Source organism: Mercenaria mercenaria, chromosome 8 (assembly GCF_021730395.1).
Source record: "Mercenaria mercenaria strain notata chromosome 8, MADL_Memer_1, whole genome shotgun sequence".
NCBI lineage: Eukaryota > Metazoa > Mollusca > Bivalvia > Venerida > Veneridae > Mercenaria > Mercenaria mercenaria.
In genome coordinates this window covers 36,588,474-36,611,575 of record NC_069368.1, presented here as the reverse complement: position 1 = coordinate 36,611,575, position 23,102 = coordinate 36,588,474, and the positions used below count along the sequence as shown (strand labels likewise).

The 23,102-nt window shown below is 34.5% G+C and overlaps 1 protein-coding gene across 1 annotated transcript in view; it reads left to right on the top strand.

The window, feature by feature from the left end:
- The window catches only part of LOC123566576 (uncharacterized), a 322,257-nt gene that overhangs the window by 38,133 nt on the left and 261,022 nt on the right, over positions 1 to 23,102 (top strand). The gene's annotated exons all lie outside the window — the stretch shown is intronic.

The following is a 23,102-nucleotide window of genomic DNA, read 5'->3' as shown; positions in this document are numbered from 1 at the left end:
GGTCACCAGGTTAAATCAAAGAAAAAGCTTGTTAACACTCTAGTGGTCACAATTTTGGCCCAATCCTAATGAAACTTGGTCAGAATGTTACCTTCAATAAAATCTTGGACGAGTTTGATATTGGGTCATCTAGGATCAAAAACTAGAATGTTGATCTTGATGATCTTTAGGCCAATAGGTCAGGTGAGCGATACAGGGCCTTTATGGCCCTCTTGTTATAAAACGTATTATTTCCTCTAAAGTAAAACATTTGTATGTTTAAACTATTTCTTTTAACTTCACTACAATTTTCTTTTTTTTCTTTATTCATTCTTTTTGATATTTTTAAGCGGACTTTTCTAAAACCAATTAATTTACTCCCAGGTTCGAAAGGACCTGAAATAACAACATTACTAAGTCCAAATACGGGGAAGACTTCTTACAGGGCTACATAAACATGGGGTCTAAATGCTAGGTTTTGTTGGTAAATCAAATATTTAGGAGAGGGTCGTTCGGAAACAGAAGGCGCAACAAAGCTGAATAAAATAGGGTTTTTATAACAGTAGCATGATCTTGGATGTTGTATTCGACTCGAGGCTCGGAGGCGCACAGTGTAACCCAGCCTGAAAAAATCCACGAGAGCCGAAACAACATCCAAGACCGAGCTACTGTTATAATGGCCCTTTTATTATATACATTTTACCTTTTGTGTGTTGTTTTCAGCAAAAGATGAATACATACACATCTGCAACACATAGCTATTTGTTTACCTCGTGCAGGAACATGTACGTTGCATGCATTGATTGCCACCCGTTCAAAACCGCGACAGCATTGATTGCCAATCGTTCAAAACCGCGACAGCATTGATTGCCAACCGTTCAAAACCGCGACAGCATTGATTGCCAACCGCTCAAAACCATTACCGTTTTATACGAATAATAGTCATAAAAAAATTAATGATGATCAGTTTTGAAATTTATAGATCATATGGCGACTTTTCAGCTTTTCATAGTGGAGGAAGACTCTGAGTGCCTCTTCGGGCATTACTTCATTACATGCAGGCAGGCACCTGGGTAGAACCGAAGTAATAGAAGTATAATCTCTGATACTTTTGTATACAATGATCACCGTTTGTTGGTAACTTTGTCGGCCTTTTGTCAATTAACTCAATTTGTTTTCGGTGAGGCATGCCTGGACCCCTTTCTCCCCCTCCCTTTCTCCGCTTAAGACCCTTAAAATGTGACCGTTCATGTAGAATGGTTACATCCCCAGTACTACCAGTATTGGTCCACTTTTTGCAAAGTCTTTCAATAAAAAAACTGGACGAGGGCTTTCATGTAAAATCTCAGCCTATATTAAAGTTTTCTTCTCCTTTAAATTAAAAATCTCAGCTAAATCAAAGATTAATAACTGACTTTTATCTAAATTAATCAAAACATTTTTTAGTTTGAGAAGAATCATCCTGTCACGAAAAATACTTTTTGTCCAAGCATAATATAATAACAACATTAATAATGTATGGTTGAACACCCATAGAATATACAGGATGCTTCTTTATGTTCTTCTGATTATTTAATGAAGATTTCTGGTGCAAAATAAGTACTAGTATCTAGTTCCAAATACCGTTTGAAGCAATCATACCATACCCTGTTTTATGTTATAAAACTATAGCATTTAATATAATTTAGTCTCATAGAAATATTGCTGGACGTTAATGAAACGACTTTTTTCTGTGCATAATTAATAGTGAATTATTTAAAGTAAACAATTATAACAATAACTGCTTCGTAATCTGTTACAAAAACATTCAACGGACATAACATTTGAGTGTGTACGTTTTAATTTTCAGAATTTGATCCAGACTGATATATTAATGTCTTAAGATATATATGTTCGCTTGAATATCTATCCAGAGATTACTTTCCTCACATACTTATACAGTTTGATCTAATTTGTCTTCAATCCACTGACAATCAGTCAGATTTATTCTTACGTACTGGACTCTTATTTCCACAGGTGCTGAAAAAACTTCGTCTTTCAACCTGGGACATAGAATAATCCTATAATAAACGCTTCCTTAAGAAACTAGTGCTTTAACAAAATGGCGTTTTATTTCATGGAATACGGTATACAAGAAAAATAATTTATCATTGTTTGTAGATGTGCACGTTCAAGTTCGAGATTGTCTGTGCGTTAGCGAGTCCCCTTTGCGTTAAAGGTACCCTTGAATCAGATATTTCCTCTGGGGACCTACAACCAAGTAAAAAACGTCATGTAAGCTAGTGGTTTCAGTGCATGAGACCTGACTGTCTATGCTTCAACTGAGTTGTTTACTTAAGTGCTTAGTAAACAGTTACTATTAAATTAATCTTAAAACTTCTCAGTTAGCTTATGGCATCATAACAGAACAATATATTGCTCTTACCTGGTCATAATATCTTAATATCTTTAAATAAAATTAGTTGTCCCTTTTGCGATGAGAAAACATCTTATTATTTTTTTTCTTTAAACAATATCATTTACATATATGATTCTGTCGTTTTATATCCAATATGCAGTTCAACTTCCTTGACATTTGTTACGCAAGTACTTGGGTAAATGTTTTCCATAATAATGTACGTAAACATATTTCATGTTATACGTGTACATAAAACGGAAATAAATGGTTTATGAGAAAGTGGATCATTACAAGTGAGAGGAGATGTTGGTAGTAAGTCCAACTACATGCCATTTATAGAGACAAAATACTAATATCCTATATTGTTCAAAGTTGAGAGAAGAGATGATGAACACTATTTCAAATCTCTCTCCTGACGACAAGTAATCAGACATTTTACGCGACTCAACTTCCAATAATTTGATAAGGTCACATTATACATAAAATAATTTTGGCTTTATGCTCGAAAGTTAATGAGATTTTCATCTTTATTTCTTTGTCTCCATACGCATATTACTTAATAGCATTCGTTGTTATGAAATTGAATAACGTCTGGATGTACTGAAGTATTCGACCTTTCTTAAGTGTTTGACCTTGTAGCAGTCGATTGCTTTTAGGATGACGTGTAATGCCATGATATTAGATGTATACTTTTTGGAGGTGTGCTTCACATGGCACAAATGTATCACATGAGACAACGTGTCATGTGCAACACCAAGACCCGTAGCCCAGAGGCCAAGGTCACACTTTGATGTCAAACATCAGTAGTGTTTTTTCCTGTCCGGTCCATAACTTTGTCATCCTTAAAGAGAATTAAATATTACATTACACAAATGTATCTCATAATGAGACGACGTTTCATGCAGAACACCTACACCCCAAAAGGTCAATGTCACACTCAGCGTTCAAAAGACAATAAATTGTGTTTTTCTGTCCGGTCAAAATACTCTGTCATCCGTCGAGGAATTCCAATATTACTTGACACAAATATTTCCCATAATGTGACGACATATTATCATAGCAGCTCACGCTTCGATTCAAATGAAGTTCTACTGGGGACATGCATTTTTTCAAATGTAGTCTCTTGTTTGAAATGTCATTTAGTGATCATACAGGTTTATTTTTTAAATTCCACTCAGTAATCGTGCAGACGTACTTTTTATATTACACACAGTGATCATACAGGCGTACTTTTTAAGTACCACTTAGTGATCATACAGGCGTAATTTTTAAACTTTACTAAGTGATCATACAGGTGCACACTTTTAATGTCATTCAGAGATCATACAGGAGTACTTTTTGAATGCCACTCAGTGATCATACAGGCGTATATTTTAAATGTCACTCAGTAATCATACAGGCGTACTTTTTAAATTTCACTCAGTGATGATACAGGCGTAATTTAAAATTTCACTCAGTGATCATACAGGCGTACTTTTTAAATGTCACTCAGTGATTGTACAAGTGTACTTTCTTGAAATGTCTCTCGGTGATCGTGCAGGCGTGTTTTTTAATGTGCCTCATTGTTCATACATACGTTCATGTTTTATTTCTGCTTTAGAGGACATACAGGTGTGACATTCTTGAAATTTGCCTCAATGATTGTACAGGCATGCTTTGTTTAAAAGTTCCTCTGTGATCATTTGGGCGTATGTTTCAAATGTCCAACAGCAGTATATTATAAATCAATTACATTTTCTGGTCCTTTTGGATCATTAAGTTCATTCAACATGTGTAATTACAAGATACAAGATACAAGAAACTTTATTTAACGTCGGATACTATATATAACAAAAACATTAGCTTAAAGCTATTTCCCGACAAACATATGTAAAAAATAATATAACTATTAAAAAAGGCTGTAAAAGAAAAGTACATGGTTAAAGCATAGCATAAAAAAAGATAAGCATATTATATTGGTACATGCAAGTAAAAATACAAGTCTATGGACATAAATAAGAAATTAATAGTTGACAGTCGGGTATGTGACAAGTGTGAGACAAAAAAACCTAATTCCCCAAGTAAAGTACTTATATCCCAACCTACCGAAAGAAAGATGTAGAAAGGGAAAAGGGGCTTGAGAGGGTCATACATAGTGCCACACCCGCCTCTGTCATCTACAATGTTATCACAATAAAAACAAATTGGTATCATGCATGAAAGAGAGAGAAAAAAAGATATATATAAGAAATATATATATGAAGAATATACTAAATTATGACTTATATTACTATTTAAATGTAAGTACTTAGTTAAAATGAAAAACTATTGTTAAGATAATGAATAAATGGATAGATGAAGTAGTAATAAAACGTTTAAGATATGCTTCGCCTGGTTTTGCCAGCTGTACGGCCAGTCCACACGCGGTGAGACTCCACCAGGCGACAGGGAAAAAGTTTGTCTATGAAAAAGAGTTCTAAGATAACAAGCAGTATGATAATAAGTGGGTAGAGTTGGGTATAAAGAGAAAAAAGAAACTAAGCACAATGCAGGGTAAATAAATATAATAATAATAATAAAAAAGAAATCAGCACAAAAAAAAAAAACCCTAAAGAACATAAAAAACAAAAAAACATGGAAGCAGACAAACAAATTAAACTGATAAATGCAAAAAAGTCTTTAACTGAGGACGAAACTAAGAAGCACACAAATAAATAAAGCAACATAACAAGCCAAGCAGCAAAGAAAAGTATAAAAGCAATTATAAGCACATGGCACATTTACATTTGGGACCTGTCCAGGTGCGGATCAGCCTGACAAATTCCTTGTATTCCTGTGCAGTCCTTATATCATTTGGCAGACTGTTCCACACCCGAACGGCCTCAAACCTAAAAGAGTTCTTGCCATACCTGACTGTTTTTACTGTTGGTATTTCTAATGTGTTTTCATATCTGAAATTACAAGAAGAAGATTTTACATTTACTAAGGATCTAATATATTCTGGTGAGATGTTGTTTATCATTTTATAAGTTTCAATAGCAATTGTTCTTAATCTGCTTAGGTGAAGAGTAGTTACTTTAAGTTTGTTTAATAAGGTTTCATAAGATGATTCATAGTCATTATAAACAATTCTTAAGCCACGATACTGTAATTTTTCAAGCTTTTCAGTATTTGATTTACTACAGAAATGCCACACGAGCGGACAGTAGTTGAAGTTGGATCGGATGAAGGATTTAAAAATGACCAATCTTGTTTGAAAATTTAGGAATTTACTTAGCCGTTGTAATACATTTAGCTGTTTTGCTGCTTTGCGACATATGTTGGTGACCTGGCTGTCAAAATCAAGTAGGGAGTCTAGTGTAACACCTAGTAGTTTGACCTCGTCTTCACACGTGATTTCATTGTTATTTAAATTGAAAGATTTGACCGCGTTATTTGATTTCTTGCCTATGCATATTGCTTGAAATTTTTCTGGGTTTGCCTGCATTTGATTGATTTCAAACAAAGTAATTAATTCTTTGCTTTCAGATCCGAGTGTTTCTTTGAAGGTGGTTAGGTTCGGGTGACTGAAAGACAAGGTATTGTCGTCTGCATAGTTATATAGGGTTGATTTCTTAATAAAGTAGAAAATATCGTTTATGAAGATGTTGAATAGAAGAGGCCCAAGTATTGATCATTGGAGTACTCCTTTTATGATTTCAAGCCATTCGCTTTTGAAACAATTGATTTTGACCATCTGGCACCTATTTGTTAAGTAACTATTGAGTAACCCGCAGGCTTTTTCTGAGAGACCATATGCCTTGAGTTTAAGGAGTATTAAGTTATGAGGTAGGCAGTCAAACGCCTTAGATAGATCCATGAGAATGGCGCCGACATATTTATTTTCATCTAGGGCCTTTTTCCAGTCTTAACCAGACGAAGAAGAGTAGTTTGACAGCCAAGTGATGGTCTAAATGCTGCAAGAAGGAAGAGGTGGAAGATATTACTAAAGTTGGTATTTAACTGGTTGCAGATTTCTCTTTCATAAAGTTTTGACATAGTGGGAAGGATACTCACTGGCCTGTAGTTCTTTTGGATAAAGGGATCATCTTTTTTATAGATAGACGTGACCTGTGCCTGTTTTAATTTTGATGGGAATTGACCTTTGATTAGGATTGAATTAGCCATAGCAGTGATAGGAGGGGTAAGACTTTGGGACCCTGCTTTGATTATTTTTGCTGGTATACCGTCCACTCCTGTGGCTTTTTTACTATCCAGGTTTTTAATACTTTTAATTGAGTTCCGCTTAAGCCGGTGCTAGGGGGCGTGAGAGGTGTTGCACATTTTACTACCTCTCATGAACAATCTCAATAAAACCGAGTCTGTTATTATTCTTCTTGGTTACATTCTTTGCTTCTAAAGGATCTTTTTACAGATTTTATTAACTATCACAACATCAATCTTTAAGTGCCGTGTGGCGGCTGTAAAAAGTCTCCCTGAACTTGGATTCAGAGTTGTTATATTTTCTGGTCCTTTGGGATCATTGAGTTCATTCAACATGTGTAATAGAGTTCCGCTTAACCCGGTGCTAGGGGACGTGAGACGTGTTGCACATTTCATTACCTCTCATGAACAGACTCAATCAAACCGAGTCTGCTATTATTCTTCTTGGTTGCATTCTTTGCTCCCAAATGATATTTTTGCAGATTTTATTAATGGTGATTACCGAATAAAGAAGTGTGTGTGTGTGTGTGTGTGTGTGTGTGTGTGTGTGTGTGTGTGTGTGTGTGTGCGAGTGCGTGTGTAACGTCTTTTTCAACAATTTTTCAGTCATATAAACGACGGAGAATAAAACAAGATTTTGCAAAATATTTGGTAATGCAAAATATGCTAGAAAAACTAAGTATGAGCATTTCATTACAATTCATTCACGTCGTTTACGAAGAACATGGTATTGTCAAGTGTATCTAAAGGAGCACAATTTATATAACAAAATAATTAACATCAGTTGGAATCCAGTGTTTATTATGCTTATGACAGTGCAAGCATCATTTGGCTTTACAGGCTTGCAATGTAATTAAGTCTAAGTCCCATATCACCCGTGAAAAACATCAATACCCACATGGAAAGATTCTTTCAAAGGCCCGTCTGTAATCATCATTTTGGAATTGATCGTGAATAAGATCCAACATATCCATATTGTATGACCCGGGGTCACAAACTGCAAGTGAGCAATTTCAAAGATTTTAAAATATATGCTGAATGAGATCCATGTGATTCCATGTGATATGGAACAGGATCACATAAATACAAGTATGGAGATATTTCTGTCATTATGGAATGAACTTTGAATATCGTGTAAACAATTTACATTATACTATATTACTTTCCATATCTTTGAGAAGGAATCCTTAACACGCTCTGCCATTTCCAAATTTTGACATAAGTTCACTTATAACTGGAACATTTTCAGTACAGACCATTGAAATGATTTCCATATTCGGGTGATAAATTCCTTATCACATTTAAAACGAGTCACTGTATGTCTGCCATGCTTGAAAAGATTCCATAACACTTTGGAACAGATCCACTAATGGAAATATACTTTCCCGATAAATACATCCATTAGCAGTGTTTGAGCTCCTCGCCAAAACATTGTTTGTATGCATTGAAGAATATTCGCATTTCCGATTCGAGTCGTGCCATACAATCAATTCAAATTGTCTATTATTTTCAACAAGTTCTTTTGGTACGGGAAATCCTGTGAAACTGTTTTGTGGTAATCGATTTATTCCGGATCACTAACAGGAGTTCAGTCCCAAAAGTATTGCTTTGGTCTATGTTAGTGGCTTTGAAGGTTAAAATTTTCTTAAATATCTTGTTTTAATCATATTTTATTCAGACAACAAGTAATACATACATCAATGCGATTAAATTTTTGTATAGAAAGAAGGAAGCGCCTCTGCAGGTCATGATATATGGACCTGAAACCGGTTATATACATAAAAAAGCCTATCCTAACAATAACGTTGAAGTCAATTGAAAACTGCCTGTAATATTACATTATACTTAATTGTTACTTTTTTAGTCTTTTACCACCACAAAGGGCTTTATCATTTCATTTCTATGACACATAAGATAAACAGGGTGTATCAGAATTCATTCCTTTATTTTAAACAATGTTTAGTAGTGATGTGACAAAATTGACAAAGTTTCTAAAGAGGACATGTTATTTATAGGCTTTCTAAAGGGTTCGTTCCAAATGGAAAAATATATCAACAAATCTGAAAGATGGGAAATAAGACATAATATAGTTTTCTGTCATATTAAATGCCGATATGTTGACGTAATGCTGCTGTAGAAATTTGGCTAATTCAGATTTTCTGATAAAGAGAAAAACATTTTGTTTCTTGTACTAAGTTCAGAAATTTTCAACTTTTGAAAATAAAAAAAAGCGTTTCTTCTTCCATTGATTCTAACACAAACATTTTATGTCAGATCTTAATTATTATTAAATTAAATTCAACTACTTTAATGTAAAACAAAGCAAATAATTTCTTAATACATTGCAACATATGTATATTGCTAAGTATGGAAGTGTCCTACTCCATAAATTCTAGTGAAAATGCTATTTTCTAAAAAACAAAATATTGGGAAATTTTCCACGAATGTCATACATTCTTCTCAACTTATCCAATTTCATGAGGAATATATCTTACCATCTCTTTAAAACTAATGTCTTTATATGAAAGTCCTAAAAGAGTCAAGACTATAAACATATCTCTTACAAGGTTCTGATATCACTCATATAGACCAAATAAGGTTAGACAAAAGGGTGAATGGGTCTAAGATTCCAATAATTTTTGAACAATCATAAATTTACAAAGCTATAAAGCGATTTGGAACAATGTCCAAATTTAGCTACGATTCTAATGTGTTTGTAACAAAGACTAAAATTACTAATATGATTCCAATCTGCTTGGAACAGTTTAGTCATAAATAATATAATTAGGCCTTAGGCCTACTACATAAACGATGAGTTCGAGAAGTAATTCAGGAATCAGACCTATTTAATAATTTTCATGGTATCAGTCTGTCCTTTCTGTAGGATTACCGAGATTACCAATACCATATATTAATATTTTAGCAATGTAGATCTATATGTGTTATGTAGTATGAGACTTACACATGAACAAAACATCCAGATCAAGTCCAAACCTATTAGAACATCTTTGTGACACCAATCTGTTTGTTGCTACACTTTACCACAAACAGAAAACACTTTACTTATTGCGTACTTTGAACATGTCATTAAAAAATACAGCTAGTTCTTGTAAGCTGTTACACAGACGTCGGTCAAACGACAATATTAACATATACGTGTAATATGCCACTCACTTTTGGAATCAGTGTGTATAGTACCCTTAAATCAGTATCAACATATATATATATATATATCCCATAGAATAGAATTTAAGTTTTAATGAATAAAGATTATACATTTCGTAGTATCCGTGGCTGATAAGCGTATCTGGCTTCCAACGAATTAATGTTTACTTTGATTCTGAGGTAACAGACACCATTCAATCTGAGTTGGAAATTCTTTATTGAATGTTCAATTGTTTTATGGTACTAACTTTTACTTACAAAATAGAATGAATCTAATCTTATACCAATAAAGACAAAGCTCCACAATTGTTGTTATATTTCCAAATGAGCTGTTTGACAGAACCCCTGGCTCTGGAGAGGGTCAGCTTTGGCAGTGGAAGGGGCGGGAAAGAGGATGAATGTTGTACTCGTGCCCTGCGCAGTTGTGACTTCATTTCCTAAAGAACCAATTTCAGCACACTGATCACCCTGATCTCAACATTTGATACTTTATTTCTTCGGAAGCAAGAACAACGTGGATGTTTGAAACTTCACAAAATTCAATTAGAAACATCAGAGCATACGAGATCAATGATAAATTTCATTTCAGAGACACATTATTACGCCATTTAGACGCCGACCTTTGCTTCTCATAATTTAAGTCAGTTTCAAATTCGGTTTCGAAGTCGCCGCAGTATTCAAATTCGGAATACGATATGTCTATAGAGGAAATTAGATTTAGGAACAAAGTAAAACATCTCATTATTACACTTTTAACTTTGAAAACCAGTATAAGATAAACGCATCAATTGTCAAGAGACAATTATAAGAAATCGCAATGCTAAATTCTATTAAATGTTGCCGCGCCATTGAAACAAATATCATAAAATTTACCAACAGTATTGTAAATTTCATGTTGCTGTGTCTCCTGATTTTGTCGTTGTATTAAAAAAGACTGAGGTGACTTACGTTGTATATGTGTATTACACAGGAAGTACTGAGCTATCGTGAAGTAACAAACTTTCACTCTTCTACTGATATTACAATAATTCTATGGCTTCCTGTAAATATAGAAATGCTAGATTATTCAAACAAGATTTCGTGATATAGTATACAGTTCATGGATCATCGGTGTTCGAATACTTAGTAAATCTCTTTCAATCACTTGAAATTGTATTTTTGAACAGCACCAAAGAAATAAGTATTGTCATGAAAGCAAGCAATCCAAAAAGCGTGTAGATGACATGACGGCTCTTTGCAGTTTACCCTGTGAATTCAGGCTGAAAACACGGCACGTGAAATGTTTAAGCCGGTGCTAGGGGACGTGTGGGGTGTAGCACTTTCTATTGCCTATCATGAACAGACACGGTCAAACTGAAACTGTTATAATAATGTTTAGATTTTTAACAACATCACATTACAAATACTTGAATCAGTACTGCCTGACATGCACCATAAAATACAGGACAAATATTGGAAACAGCACTACAAGACAGTATTTGAAACTTCGTCAAAAGTCAAAACATTAAGCAGCACTACAAGACAATATTTGGAACAGCGCCGCTAGACAACACTTGAAACAGCACCACAAGACAATACATGAAACAGCGCCGCAAGACTACACTTAAAACAGCGCCACAAGACAACACTTAAAACATAACTGCGAGACAACACTTGAAAAAGCACCACAAGACAACACTTAAAACATAACTGCAAGAAAATAGTTGACACATAACTGCATGCCAATACTTGAAACAGCTCCACAAGAAATACTTAAAACATAACTGCAAGGCAATACTTGACACATAACTACAAGACAATATTTGAAAACGCGCCACAAGACAATACTTGAACGGTGCAAGACAATTATTGAAATATAACTGCAAGACAGTACTTGAAAAAGCGCCACAATACAATACTTAAATCTTCACTGCAAGGCAATAGTTCAAAAAGCGCCACAATACAATACTTGAATAGCGCTGCAAGACAATACTTGAAACATCGCTGCAAGCCAATACTTGGAAACTTCACCGGAAGACAATACTTAATATATCGCCGCAAGACAATACTTGAAACAGCGCCGCAAGACGAATTTGAAAGGGCATCACAATTGATATTTAAAACAGCATCGCAAGATAAACCTGAGACAGCATCATAAGAAAAATGTTTGTTTGTTTTGGGTTTAACGCCGTTTTTCAACAGTATTTCAGTCTTGTAACGGCGGGCAGTTAAACTAACCAGTGTTCCTGGATTCTGTACCAGTACAAACCTGTTCTCCGCAAGTAACTGCCAACTTCCCCACATGAATCAGAGGTGGAGGACTAATGATATCAGACACAATGTCGTTTATCAAATAGTCACGGAGAACATACGCCCCGCCCGAGGATCGAACTCACGACCCCGCGATCAGTAGACCAACACTCTTACCTACTGAGCTAAGCGGGCGGGCTTTAGAAATTGTTAAAACAGCATTACTAGACAATACTTGGAACAGCGTCACAATAAATACTTGAAGTAACACCGCTAGAGATCACTTGATACAGCACCACGTGAAATACTTAAAACAATATCGTAAGAAATGCTTGAAACAGCTCTGCAAGAAATACTTGAAATAACACAACGCAAAGACTTAAAACATCATCAAGACACCATTTTTGAAACAGCATCAAAAGAAAAACTTTAAACAGCATTCACAATAAATAGTTAAAGGGAAAGGCAATGTTGTTCCTGTGTTAATTGTATCTGTTAGAATTTCTTAAATCATTTAAAGAAGTGAAAGAATTTTCAAAATCGGCCTAAAATGAGAAAGTTATGAGCATCTAAATATTTGATCAAAATGGCGGCCATTTTGTTTACATGGTAACAAAAACAAAATGGCATATTTAAGTTATTTCCTAAATAAAGAATTCAGCAGTGTGTAAGCACTAAAATGGCTGCCTCCATGATCAGCTATTTTCTTAAATTTCGAACTGTCATAACTTTTTCAACAGTAGTCCACTTTTAAAAATTATTTCAGCGTTATGAAAGGCTTAAGGCTGGCTTTTATATACAAATAACGTATTGTCAGGCATTCCTTGCCCTTTAAAACAGCATTGCAAGAATTAATTGAAACAGGGCTATACTTTTAACAATAAAACAAACCAAAATCTGTAATCAACACAACAAAACTAAAACTCCAAACAAAGTAAATAATTGAAACAACATCATAAGACATTTTTTGAAACAACTTTACAATAAATGCTTGAAGCAGCACCGCAGACTTTACTTGAAACTTCACCGACCCACAATACCTGAAGCATCATCACAAAATACTTCAAGAAAAACTGCAAAGCAATACTTTAAGCACAACCGCAAGACCAGACTTGAAACAGCAGCGCAAAACAATACCCAAAGCAGCGCCGAAAAATATATTTATACAGCGGCAAAAGACAAAATTGAAATGGTACCACAAGACAATAACTGAAGCAGCGCCGGAAGACGCTACTTGAAACAGCACCACAAGGCATTAATTGAAACAGCACTACAAGGCATTACTTGAAACAGCTCCACAAGGCATTACTTGAAACAGCACCACAAGGCATTACTTGTAACAGCACCACAAGTCATTACTTGTAACAGCTCCACAAGGCATTACTTGAAACGGCACCACAAGGCATTACTTGTACCAGTGTCACAAACAAAACGCATGCATGTACTTGAATCACCAAAACAGAACTAACACTTGAAACATTCTTGAAACAGCATCACATGACAGGGATGTAAACAAAATTATAGATAATTACATGTTAGTGACATTTTCGTTTCCATAGATTGCTTTAATTATTTTGTGTTCTTAAACTTATGGCAAACGTTGTTACAAGTTGTTAAATGGAATGAACTTAAATGAACTTTAGACATCAATAGCCTGATCGTCTTGTAAATTACATCTACAGAGTGTATTAACGTCTGCAATTGCACTTAATGCCCTTGTGATAATATTGATGTGTATTTCATCGTTATACTGATTGTTTATATTCACTTTTTCTGTGAAGTGTTATTGATTAAAACATTGACTTGTCGGTTTAATGGTTGAAATATTTGCAGAATCTCAATACAATATCAACATTCATTGAAGACAAAGACATTAAACAATGTTATATTACATGAATACTGTAGTTTAATTGTCTACAGCGAGATTTAATTATCTTTTTATTTTACTCCTACACAACATTTATAAAGCAAAAAACGTTTCAATTGTAGCACTTTAATGTCTGCTCGCTCCATTTGTAATTTAGTCTATGTATTTCCTCTTCTTTTTATTTGCTCTTCTGGAAACAGTGATCAGCGTATTTGCATACGAAACAATAGCAACAGAATATCATTTGCACTGTTGCATTAATTTTAACGTTCTCAAAACGTACCCAAATTATGTTGGTTCAAACCGTTCAACCTAAACGACCCAAAATTGTGTTACTTAAAAACAGTCCCGACCAAACGTACTAAAATTCTAAATCTGCATAAAATTTCAGTAGTTGAATGCTCAGCTTTCAAGTATAAATGTATTCTGTGTCATCTTAGGTTAAACTTTTGTAAATTTTAGTAATGTATTTTTTTTTTGTATAGCTTTTTATCAGTTAAAGCGATTATAAATTAAATTATGATATTATGACCATACATGAAACGCGTCAGTTTAACAGTTTAAGTGTGTTACAGTATACTGTAAAATCGATTTTCTGCCAGATTGTTTATCTGAACAGATTTGATCAATTACCTTTTGCTTACGCATAATTAAGATGGTCTTGCGTAATAAAATGTTCTTAATACATTACCAATTGCTTACCATTTTACTTTATTTTTTGAAGATTGTTTTATTACAATATTTTATCAATTTGTCAGATATAAATAAACATTATTTATCATTCTATAATTATAATACAAACATTTAAATGATATTTTTGTCAGTCATAAAAGTTGCAAACAGGTGTATTACAGTTTACTGAAAAATCAATTTTCTATCAGTTAATGTATAGCAAAAGTTCCTTCTAGAGCACATCTATATGAATATATAATGATCATCTTGTACCATTTTGGTTGCAATTTCTGTTTTAAATATGGTCTTCAGTGTGTGGAACCCCAGGACTGGACGCAAAGACAAGACCATTTTACCTTATTGACATATATATTCGCTTTGATCAAGTAATTCATGGCTATAATTTAGAAGTATCTTTCCCAAATCTCGTGAATGTGACATCCGGTCATTCGAAGAGTGAATTTGTTGCGCACAATGAGAGGATCGCAATGTGGTTTGTTTTACATATTGTCCATGCATTCGAAGGTAACTATGTATGTTAACCTTTGTGATAAATAAGATGTTTGGCATGTTTCAACAACGCCACTTTTTCATCCTTAGGTTTAGTGATATGTAATCCGCGGAGCGCGATCAGCTAGAGAGTCCCCTCAATTAGGAAAGAATAATTTTAACGTCAGAGGTTATTTCTAAGGTCACGGAGTTTGATTGGCTAGCTTGTAATTACAACAGTTTGCTCGGTCAAGTGTGACTTACCAATTCTAAAACAGAAGGAACAATCATTGCAGATTTCCGGTCGCTTTTGGATGCAAATTCTGAATATCTCGTAGAAAATCTGCTATGCCACTTTCAAACTTGTATCCGCGAAACATTTTCACGCCTCTCAACATGTTTAAACTTCTTCAAAAGTATATGGAAAAGATATTCATCATTCTACAAACAATCTGACGACTGTCCGCAGCGCCGCACCATCTTCCGGCGTCGCCAAGTTTACATAATGTGTTTGAACACGTGTATGCATAAAACGAAAACTGTTCAACAACTAATGTTGCCTATTATTTGAAATTTCGCAGCCCGACGTTAGAATAAAATACAGTTACGTATATATAAACGGTTAGTGAAAATATTGGCAATATAGATGTGGTTATTACAGTTTTCAGACGAATCACAAATTATATAGGTTGCGCCGCTCACATTAATCGGATCTCAATGAAAGCTGCAAAATCATTTTCTGTTAAAAAACATTTATAATTTCTAGGAAATAGACATTATATACATTTGTGTAAAATAATTGCAACTGGACGTCAATGAAAATGATTTATTCCTAGTCTACGATTTATTAGGACGTCCCTCGTACATCCGTATATCACTAGGTATTGAAAAAACTGAACCCAATTAACTTGGTGGTTTCAACATGTTGAAGGTAATTAGACAGATGTTTTCTGCACGGATAGTGCTTGCGGGATTCCGAAGTTGATTAGTTCTTATATCAGGTTCACTGTATACTTATATTTACGCCTCAGCTATTTCCTGTCTTACAATTTCCTCCATATAGCGTCTGAACTATGGCGAAGTAGCATGCCTTTCATAATTAAGCAAAATTAATAGACTGCGCTTTTATTCCGCCAACGGTGTGCTCAAGTCACTGGTTTTCACTGTTGTTTTTTGTTGTTTTTTTTTTGGGGGGGGGGGGGGGGGGGTTTGGTTTTTTTTTTTGTGAAAATCTGTCCTTTCAAAAAATATAAGACGTGTTGCCAGATAATTGTAATATTTTGCAAGATTCTGAAATACCAGTCAAATTGCATTAGTCTCAGTTTTTAGTATATTTTTATTACTAGTACAGTCTTGAGTTTAACAATACGGGAGGGTTTACTGACACTGACACAAATTTAGATTGTATGTTGACTTTCAGGTTTAAGGATTGTGGGGAAAGATCCCAAGTGTTCCTCTGGACACTAAGTGAGACGTCTGCGGGCTCTTTGTAGAGCCATTCTAGTTACTTCTTTTAAAATACGTTTCAGATACTTCGCATGTTTACCATAAAAAAGTTTCGTAACCCTCGAATCATGGCTATTGAACTAAATGTTTCGATTATGTGGTCGCTGTTATTTGAACATGTGGAAACTTTCAGTACACTAATAATTTTCAAAGGAACCTCGATTAATAAAGAGCATGCATCAGAAATTAAGATAAGGGAGTGAACTTTTTATCATTTGCATTTCTGTTGGCTTGAAAGTGCTGCATAATACAATATCAATAAATAGAACTTTGATAACTATTGAGCTAAATATATAGTGCAGAAACGCCAAAATTGTGCTGTAACATTTGTTATCATGCAAATTGTAGAGAGTTCCTACTGAATATATATCAGTTTAACAAACACATAGATATCGAGTGCGATCTCAAGTGTGGAACTGTGACTAGGTAGCATCCGGTAAGGAAGAAATAACTAGATTAAAATCACATTACCACGGACAATATAGATTGTTTTATCAAATATTTAAAGTTTCATTATATAATGTTAACAACTGTTATTACTTTTTCTTTGCATTGAAAATACCATGGTAGGACTAAGGTTGACAAACGGTGTTCACTCATTAATTTTTATTCTATAAGACGTGCTGCTTCCGATGAACAAAAAGAGATTTTTGTATAAGTCTCTACATTAAATATGTTAATAATTCTACAATATTTTATTAATCAAGATGTTGATGTGTACATATACGACTTCAGACATTGATATGAATGTGTGATTCGTTTGTTGTTATTTGTATAGAGGTATACTGTCTGTGTTTGTTCGATCCTAGCTCGTCCGTCTCTCGTTAATGGGTTAAACTCTCTAAAGTTCAGCAAACGGGTTGTTACACTGCATCCGTTACCCTTGGAACGACTTGTTACACTGCATCCGTTACCATTGGAACGACTTGTTACACTGCATCCGTTACCCTTGGGTTAGCTGGGTAGTTTTTTGTCTTTTTACAAAAAAAAAATAATAATTTTATAACTACCACATTCATAAGTAAATTATGATTTAAGTAACTTACTACTTATAGACTACATGTAATATGAATTTTGTAAAAGTCATTGACTTCTAACTATCTCTGTAGTTTAGTGATAACGTGTTCCCGTTAAATGCTTAAGTGGTGAGTTGGCCGCCTCATAGACTCGAAAAAGGTGTTACAAGGGCGCATTGGTCTCAAAATTTTCTGAATTCCCGTCGTAGAATCGCCACTACATTATGTCTGACTGCGAGGCTTGGTGCCACTATACTATTGAGTACAATCTCTGTATTATCATGCTCATTCATTTGTATTTATACCAACACCAAACTTTGTTTAAGGGTGGACGTGGGTATGGGCTATATAGGAATCACTTTGTCCCGTCCCGTCCAAACCAAGAGAACTAGTACAGATATCGTGTTGTAACTTACAACATATTTGACAATCGTATGACAAGTTCACATACAAGTTCTATAGCTCTGACTTTTTGTTTTAACAAAATTACTCGCCCTTTTCATCTGATTTTTTTACCAAAATTGACATTTCTTTCAATATTTACTGAAATTTATTCATGCATTAAATTTAAATTTCACACAAACATTTAAGATCATAATGAAACTTTACACACAAACTTCTATAACTCTGTTTTTATTTCGACTTTTCGAAGAAAAGGTAGAGCTATTGCACTCGCCCCGGCGTCGGCGTCGGCGTCGCCGTTGGTTAAAGTTTTTGATATGTCAAATATCTCTGTTACTATCAAAGCTATTGACTTGAAACTTAAAATAGTTATTTACTATCAAAGTCTACACCAGAAGAAACAATCCCCATAACTCTGATTTGAATTTTGATGGAGTTATGCCCCTTCTTGACTTAGAATTTTTGGTTAAAGTTATTGATAAAGTCGAATATCTCTGTTACTATCAAAGCTATTGACTTGAAACTTATAGTTATTTACTATCAAAGTCTACACCAGAAGAAACAATCCCCATAAGCCTGATTTGAATTTTGATGGAGTAATGCCCCTCCTTGACTTAGAATTTTTGGTTAAAGTTATTGATAAAGTCGAATATCTCTGTTACTATCAAAGCTTTTGACTTGAAACTTTAAATAGTTATTTACCATCAAAGTCTTCCCCAGAAGTTATAATCCCCATAACTCTGTTTTGAATTTTGACAGAGTTATGCCCCTTTTTAACTTGGACTTTTTTGGTTGAAGTTTCTGATAACATCAAATATCTCTGTTACTATAAAAATAGTTATTTACTATCAAAGTCTACACCAGGAGAAACAATCCCCATAACTCTGATTTGAATTTTGACAGAGTTATGCACCTTTTTAACTTAGAATTTTTGGTTAAAGTTTTTGATTAAGTCAAATATCTCTGTTACTATCAAAGCTATTGACTTGAAACTTAAAACAGTTATTTACTATTAAAGTCTACACCAGGAGAAACAATGTCTATAACTCTGATTTGAATGTTGACAGAGTTATGCCCCTTTTTAACCGATAAATTTTTGTTAAAGTTTTTACTGGCAAAGTTCTAATTCAGAGTCAAGCACTGGGAAAAGTCGAGCGCGCTGTCTTACGCACAGCTCTTGTTTTGACAAAGCTATTCCCCTTTTTTACTTTAATAAAAATGTATTCTTTGAACATCTCTTAAACAAATGAAAGTATTTCATTGAGATTTCGAAACAGGTTGAAAGGATCATAAGTCAAGTTCACAATGCCAGGTCCCGTTACTCTGGTTTTTGTTTTGAAATAACTGTGATCCTTCTTTACTTTAAAAATGGATAAAATGTAAAGAGGGGGGGGGGGGGGGCGCAGTTAGGTGTCTGCGCAAAATGTTTTTTGACTTTTTCTATATTTTATGACAATATACCTACATGTATTAAGTTTCATTCACAAGTGTTACTGTTATCAGTTTTGACTTACTTTTATAGAAATTCACATTTAAAGTGGGTGGGATAATTTGACATGTAACCAGCCAGGAACACAATCTCCGCCGCGTTTTTAAAAATGGTTCAAACTTTTTACCTGAAACTTTCGTGATAAAATTAGTATGCAGTGGACATTTACACAACATGTTGCGTTTTAAATTGTCTTGACTACTTTTTTCAACACAGAGCCACAAAGTGGCCTAATCAAATTTACTGATTTTCAATGGACGAACTTCACCAAAAATCAAAAACAGTTTTTATTAGTTGAGATATTTAGGTGTTATTTTCAGAAGATATTGTAAGCTAAATAAACATTAAAATGACAATATATCAGTACACTCTGATTAATATTGGAAAAGTGGTACACTCTCAAACTAGGTAAAAGTGGGTGGGGTAAATAAACATGCGAAGCTAAACATTCGAAGCAACACAACTATAGGAATAATAATTTTGCAGTTCAAGAAATTGCCTCAGATTATCTACTTCTATCTTAATTATGCCCGTATGAGTGGTGGGGCATATAGATTTGGTCTTGTCCGTGCATCCGTGTGTCTGAACGTCCGTCCGTCGCCCGAAATTCTTGACGTACCTAGGTTAAAAGTATTTGATATAAATTGATGAAAAATTGCATAAGTTTTTATCGTGATATGTACTTGCGTACCTTTTATTTTTTGTCTCGCTACGCCCCTTCTTTCCAGAATTATGGCCCCTGACATAGTCAAAAACACATATTTTCACCTTGTGACACGCCTAGCTCAGAAAGTATTTGATATAGATTGATGAAACCTTGTATGAATCTTAACCATGATATGAACTTGCGCACCTTTTATTTTTCTACGGTCTCTACATTCTTTTTCCAGAGTTTTTGGCCCCTGAAATAGTCAAAAATGCACATTTTCACGTTGTGATGTGGATAGCGCAAAAGTATTTCATAAATTGATGAAACCTTGCATGAATCATTATTGTGATATGAACTTGAGCATCTCCTATTTTTCGCCTGACTCCGCCCCTATTTCTAGAGTTATGGCCCCTGATAATAGTCAAAATGCACATGTTCACCTTGTTGTGCGCCTAGCTCAGAAAGTATTACTATATAAATTGATGAAACCATGCATGAGTCTTTATCATGATATGAACTTGTGGAACTCCTATTTGTCGTCTGGCTCCTATTTCCAGAGTTATGGCCTCTGAAATGGTTCAAAATGCACATTTTACCTAATGACGTGCCTAGCTCAGAAAGTTTGATGTAAATTCATGAAGCACTGCATGAGTCTTGATTATGATGTGACCTTGCACATCTGGCATTCTTGTTGAGAACCTTAGCGCTTATTACAGAGTTATTGCCCATTAAAATATCCAAACTAGTGGATGTTTTGTTTGTGGTGCTCATAGTCAACAGGTATATGGCCTAGAATGATGAATCTTTGTATAAAAATATTTGTTGAGGCTATATCCCCTTAAAACTGCAAACATGAATCATTGAATTATGCCCCTTATTTGTGCAATGTACCAGTGGGCGACACACCATGTGTCCTACAGACACATTCTATATCAAATACTTTCTGAGTAGGGTGTCACAAGGTGAAAATATGTGTTTTTGACTATGTCAGGGGCCATAATTCTGGAAAGAAGGGGCGGAGCCAGACAAAAAATAAAAGGTACGCAAGTACGTTTCACGATAAAAACTCATGCAATTTTTCATCAATTTATATCAAATACTTTTGAGCTAGGTGCGTCAAGAACTTCGGGCGACGGACGGACGCTCAGACACACGGATGCACGGACAAAACCAAATCTATATGCCCCACCCACTCATACGGCATAATTAAGACAGAAGTAGATAATCTGAGGCCATTTCTTGAACTGCAAAATTATTATTCCTATAGTTGTGTTGCTTCGAATGTTTTAGCTCGCATGTTTATTTACACCCACCCACTTTTACCTAGTTTGAGAGTGTACCACTCTTCCAATATTATATCAGAGTGTACTGATATATTGTCATTTTAATGTTTATTTAGCTACAATATCTTCTGAAAATAATCACCTAAATATCTCAACTAATAAAAAATGTTTTTAGATTTTGGTTGAAGTTCGTCCATTGAAAATCAGTAAATTTGATTAGGCCACTTTGTGGCTCTGTGTTGAAAAAAGTAGTCAGAACAATTTTAAAACGCAACATGTTGTGTAAATGTCCATTGCATACTTATTTTATCACGAAAGTTCCAGGTAAAAAGTTTGAAACCATTTTTAAAAACGCGGCGGAGATTGTGTTCCTGGCTGGTTACATGTCAAATTACCCCACCCACTTTAAATGTGAATTTCTATAAAAGTAAGTCAAAACTGATAACAGTAACACTTGTGAATGAAGCTTAATACATGTAGGTATATTGTCATAAAATATAGAGAAAATCAAAAAACATTTTGCGCAGACACCTAACTGCGACCCCCCCCCCCCCCCCCCCCCCCCCCATTGTAAGAGCTGCTCATGCATTTGACTGAAACTTCGTACGGACCTTTGATATCATAGTGTTTGTTTATTTATCAAGTTCCGTTACTCTACCTTTTATTTTGACAAAATTATTTCCCCTTTTTACTTATAATTAAATGTAGCAAACTTACTGCTTTCTGGAAAAAGCCTCTTAAACTAATGAAGGTATTACACTGATCCTCAAAACAGGTTTAAAGAGTCATATGACAAGTACATGTACAAGGTCCCAAAGTTACTTTATATATGCATGTCAATAACTGAAAAAAACACAACATAATTTTATCTTGAATCTTTATAAAATATGTATGACTCAGTTTTTGTTATCCCTTTCTAACTTTACACGTTATTTAATATTTCAAAATTCAAGACAATTAATCCACTGAAAGGAATTCCATATAACTTAATCTGCCACATTGAATGTAAAAAGTACAGTGAGTATTATTTTAAAGGATACAATGAGTATTCAAACTTTTCAAACAATGCTTTTAGTGGGGGTATGGATAGCCTTTAGAGATGGCTCTAATTCATTATTTGAGCCGTGCCATGAGAAAACCAACATAGTGGCTTTGCGACCAGCATGGATCAAGACCAGCCTGCGCATCCGCGCAGTCTGGTCAGGCTCCATGCTGTTCGCTTTTAAAGCCTATTGGAATTGGAGAAACTGTTAGCGAACAGCATGGATCCTGACCAGACTGCGCGGATGCGCAGGCTGGTCTGGATCCATGCTGGTCGCAAAGCCACTATGTTGGTTTTCCCATGGCACGGCTCATTTGTACTCTGAATGCGCCCATCCCGCTAAAGTGCCACGTTGGGATAAATTTGAAAACCTGGAGTTCAAAATCATAGTTGTTTCATAGTTCAATATAGAGCAGATCAGAGTTTTATTAAAGACCTGTACATGGTTCATCGTCATGCAAAATAAACAACATATTATTATAATGTAATGTCACGTTAACATGATTGTTTTAAACAAATTAATATGATTATTCAACAAATAGTATTGTTAATGATAGAGGATGAACAGTTGTAATATAACATTCATAAATACTTATAAAATTATACCAACAATTAGGCTTAAATGTATCGTATACTGTAATAAATTTAAACAAAAAAAAAACAAATATTTCTCATATCAAAAAAAAACAAACAAAAATAAACGATTTCCAGATATAGATAAATGATTTTCTGAA